The following is a 5,166-nucleotide window of genomic DNA, read 5'->3' as shown; positions in this document are numbered from 1 at the left end:
CTGGGGACAGACATCCGTGGGCTGACATCCTGGGGACAGATATTCTGGGGACAGGTATCCTGGAGCTGACATCCTGGGGACAGACCTCCTGGGGAGAGACATCCTTGGGCTGACATCCTAGGGCTGACATCCTGGGCCCCCCGCCCCCCCGCCAAGCCTTGTTTCCACATATTTGCTAATGTGACTAATGCTGAATGAACATGGGAGTGAAATCTCTTCAAGATCCTAATTTCAGTTCTTTTGGATAAACATTCACAAACGGAATTGCTGGGCCATATGGTAGTTCTGTTTTTAATTCCTAATCTTAACTCTAAGTATCTTCTTGGTATATAATGGTTCATAGTAGTTTCTTATGATTCTTTTTATTTCTGTGTCATCAGTTGTAATGTCTCCTCATTACTTCTGATTTTATTTATTTGAATCTTCTCTCTTTTTTCTTAATTCAAGCTAAAGGTTTGTCAATTTTGTTAATCATTTTTTAAAACCCTTAGTTTTATTGATTTTTTCTATTTTTTTAATTTTGGTTTTGATTTATATCTGCTCTAATCTTTGTTGTTTTCTTTCTTCTTCTAATTTGAGGCTTGGTTTGTTTTTTTTCTTTGCTTTATACCTCAGGTATAAAGTTGTGCTGCTTATATAAAATCATTCTTTGTTTTTAATATACATTTTTGTCACTATAAATTTTCATCGTAATACTACTGTAGCTACAATCCTATAAGTTTTAGTATGTTGTATTTTTATTTTTGTTTGTCTTGAGACATTTTCTATTTTCCCTTTGATTTCTTCTTTGACCTATTGATTGCTCTAGAGCAGAGGTCCTCAACCTGTGGGTCGCGAATCCTTTGGCAGTCGAACGACCCTTTCACAGGGGTCACCTAAGACCATCCTGCATATCAGATGTTTACATTACGATTCATAACAGTAGCGACATTACAGTTATGAAGTAGCAATGAAAATAATTTTATGGTTGGGTCACAACATGAGGAACGATATTTAAAGGGCCAGAAGGTTGAGAACCACTGCTCTAGAGTGTATTGTTTAATTTCCACAAGACCATCCTGCATATCAGATATTTACATTACGATTCATAACAGTAGCGACATTACAGTTATGAAGTAGCAATGAAAATAATTTTATGGGGATGTGCCCGCAACCCAGGTACATGCCCTAGGGCCAGAAGGTTGAGAACCACTGCTCTAGAGTGTATTGTTTAATTTCCACATGTTTATGATTTCTAGTTTTCTGTTTTTGATTTCCAGTCATTTCACTTTAGTCAGAAAAGACATCTGGCATGACCGCAATCTTCTTAAAATTTTTAAGACTTGTTTTGTGGCCTAAAATGTAATCTATCCTCGAGAATGTTTTGTGTGCACTTGGAAGAATATATTCTGTTGTTGCTGGGTACAGAAAATGTTCTGTATATGTTTATTAGGTTCACTTCATCTATAGAGTATTTTTTGGTTTCTGAAAATGAATAGCTTGTGATATACAAAAATCGGATATTTTATCTTCACAGTGTACCCTCTGAAGGCGGGAAAATAAGTACTGCCTTCTTTTCAGCACCTGATGAAACTGCCACAGAGAATTTGACTGACTAGATGAAGATAGCACAGTCAAAAACCTGTTAACCATGACAGGGGTCTTAATCATGGGGCCTTGCCAGTAGGGGCCTCTTCCAGGTTTTCAGTTAAGTTCTCTTTCACTTCTCAACACCCAGAATATCTAGTCGAGCAAGCCTCAGAAGACTTCTATTACCATAACTATTTCTTATGAAAATATATAAGGAAAAAATAAAAGAATAAAGATTACTGATTGAGACTTTTGAAAGTCTGGCTTGAAATTTCTGTGGTTAGTCTCAAGTAATACCATTCAATTCTTCCCTCTCCCTCTTCTCTCAGTAAGGATGACCGAGGCTATTGAGATTGAACAGAAGTTTCTTTGCATTTATTTTTCTTTTGACCATGAAAAGTCTCATTGGGATGTTAGCATGAAGACCATGATGTCACGAGTAACACAATGTACTGCACTGAAACCCCAGAGAATCAAAGATGGGGTTTGATAGAATCATCTTCTGGGCAAGTTCATTGCATTTAAAAAGAAAATGGAAACTTGACTTCAGAGATAAAAACATGTCTAAACATTGCACACCGCTGGTGGTCAGTAGATGTGGCCACTGAAAACTTCACAGAAAAGAGTGCCTTTATAGTTTAGACGCACTAAGAGGACAGAGTGAGGGGGTGGATAGAGTGTGTGACTAAGCTGTCTGCGCTTCGGACAAACTGTTTCCCAGCTGAGAATGGTTCAATTTTTGGTAGCATAGCAAGATCTTTCTATTAGATTTCTCAGTCATGTTGAAAATTCACTGTGGGATTCAATAGAAATAAGAAACTGTTATGAGTAAATAAATCAGACTGGGTGGTGCTTAGCCAAGCTTTGTCTGCACTCAGGACCACATGAGCTACGGTCTTCTTCAATGTCACGCCTTGGATATTGTTCCGTGAGCTTTCCCACTCCAATTGCCTTTCTTTACACTCAGTCTCCTCCACCCAAACTATTTTCTGGCTCTCATCAGAGGGTTTGCTTTTTGTTTGTTTTGTTTTTTTATATACAGACCACAACTTTCCACAGAAGGAAAAACCCCACAATCTTAAAGGAAAAATAAGAAACAAAGGGGACCTGAGGTCAGATGACTGTGGGTGATGGAGTTGAAAAGCTGCAGGCTTGATTACTGAAATCGGCATTGTAAATGATAGATGTAAATAATAAGCAGGTCTGTACATATCAAGGACTCAGCGTGCTCCTGACCCATGCAGAGATTCTCTCAGATATATGGAGTGGTGCTAACTTCCAATTTAAGAGTTTCAAAATCTTCTGATATTCTACATGGCAGAAATGTTCAAGCATAGGAGATTAGATCAAAGCTGCTTTGCTGTAATAAAGCACTACCTTTGTAATGACATGTTCATTTCTTACTGTTTGGGTAAAATTCACATAATATAACATTTTCCATTTTTACATGAACAAGTCAGTGGGGTTTAGTGCATTCACAATGTTGTGCAAACCACTTCTACTTAGTTCAAAAACATTTTTATTCCTCCCAAATAAAGCTTGGTACCCATTAAGCTGTTATTCTCCAATCCTTTCTCCCTCCTGCCCCTGGCAACCACCAAGCTGCTTTCTATTTCTCTATTTATTTACCTTTACTGTTTATGTCACATAAATGGAAATACATAGTGTGTAACTTTTTGTGTCTGGCTTCTTTTACTTAGCATAATGCTTTTGAGGTTCTTTTTCATTGTTGCATGTATCAATATTTAATTCTCTGAGTAATATTCCATTGCATGTATAAACCACAATTTCTCATTCATTGATGACCATTTGGGTTGTTTCTACCTTTGGCTATTGTGAATAATACTGCTATGAACATTCATGCATAAGTATTTGCTTGAGTACCAGTTCTCAATTATATTTGGGCATATACTTAGGAGTAGACTGCTGGTCATAAGATAATTCTGTTTAAATTTATGAGAAATCGTCAAACATTTTACATTCACATCTGCCGTGTATGAGGATCCCAGTTCCTCCACATCCTCACCAACACTTGCTATTTCCCACTTCTTATAGTCATTCAGGTGAATGTGGAATGGTAAGTCATTATAATTTTTATTAATGAACAATAATGCTGAGCATCTTTTCATGTGTCTGTAAGCCATTTATATATGTTCTGTGGAAAAATAGTATTCATATTCTTTGTTCATTTCTAAATTGTGTCATTTGTCTTTTTTTGTCACTGAACTGGAAGTTTTTTATATATTCCGGATCCCAGGCCATTATCAGATACATTATTTAAAAATATTTTCTCCCGCTCTGGCCGGTTTGCTCAGTGGATACAGCATCGGCCTGAGGACTGCAGGGTCCCGGGTTCGATTCCAGTCAAGGGCACATGCCCAGGTTGCGGGCTTGATTCCCAGTAGGGGGCGTGCAGAAGGCAGCCAATCGATGATTCTCTCTCATCATTGATGTTTCTATCTCTCTCTCCCTCTCCCTTCCTCTCTGAAATCAATAAAAATATATATGAAAAAGTAAATAAGTAAAAAATATTTTCTCCCATTTTGTAGATTGTTTTTCACTTACATGATAATGTCCTTCAATGTGCAAAAACTTATTATTATTATTTAAAATTTTTATTATTTTGATGAAGTCCAATTTATCCGTTTTTTATTTGGATATTTTTAGTATCATATCTAAGAAACCATTGCCAAATCCAAGGTCATGAAAATTTACTGATATATTTTCACTTAAGGTTTTATAATACTTTGTTTCTTTATTGATCTTCTGTATAGATGTTAACCCATTGTTAAATGTGAGACACTGAGGTCTCAAATTATTATTGTAGAATTCTTTCTCCTTTCAGTTCTGTTGATGTTTGCTCCATATATTTTGGGGCTGTTGTTTGGTGCATATATGTTTATAATTATTGTATTTTCTTGAGTATTTGATCCTTTTATCAAAATATGATTACCTTTTTCATCTTCTATAAAAATTTTTGAAGTCCATTTTGACTGCTTAGTATAGCTACCCAGATTTCTTTTGTCCACTATTTACATTGAGTGTCTTTTTTCATCTTTTTTACCTTCAACCTATTTGTATTTTTTAATCTAAAGTGAGTCCCTTATAGATAGCACATAGTGAGTCATTTTAAAAACACATTCTGCCAATATCTTCCTTTTAATTGATGAGCTAACCTGTTTCTACTTGAATCCCAAAATTCATTTCAGGGACCCTATACTTTTATGTATTAATCCACTCCTTTATTATCAGCAAATAATTATCAAGGTCTTATTAAGTTCCAGGTTCTATCTTAGATGTTGTGGAAAATGTACAGTTGAACAAAATTTTGACCTTAACCTGGAAGAGTTCATCCACATTCTGAAAAGTGAGAAAGATATGTAAGTAAATAATTATAATGCAGTGAACGATCTACACTAATAAAAGAGAAAAATGGTAATTGGCGTACGACGCTACCCTTTTCATTGGCTAATCAGGGCTATATGCAAATTAACTGCCAACAAGATGGCAGTTAATTTGCATATGTAGGCACAATTCAGGGAGGCGAAAGGGAAAGCAGGAAGAAGCCCCCTGCCACTGACAGTGATTGGAAACCCA

The sequence above is a fragment of the Myotis davidii genome, unplaced genomic scaffold, assembly GCF_000327345.1.
Source record: "Myotis davidii unplaced genomic scaffold, ASM32734v1 scaffold641, whole genome shotgun sequence".
NCBI classification, from domain to species: Eukaryota; Metazoa; Chordata; class Mammalia; order Chiroptera; family Vespertilionidae; genus Myotis; species Myotis davidii.
This window is presented reverse-complemented; position numbering follows the sequence as displayed.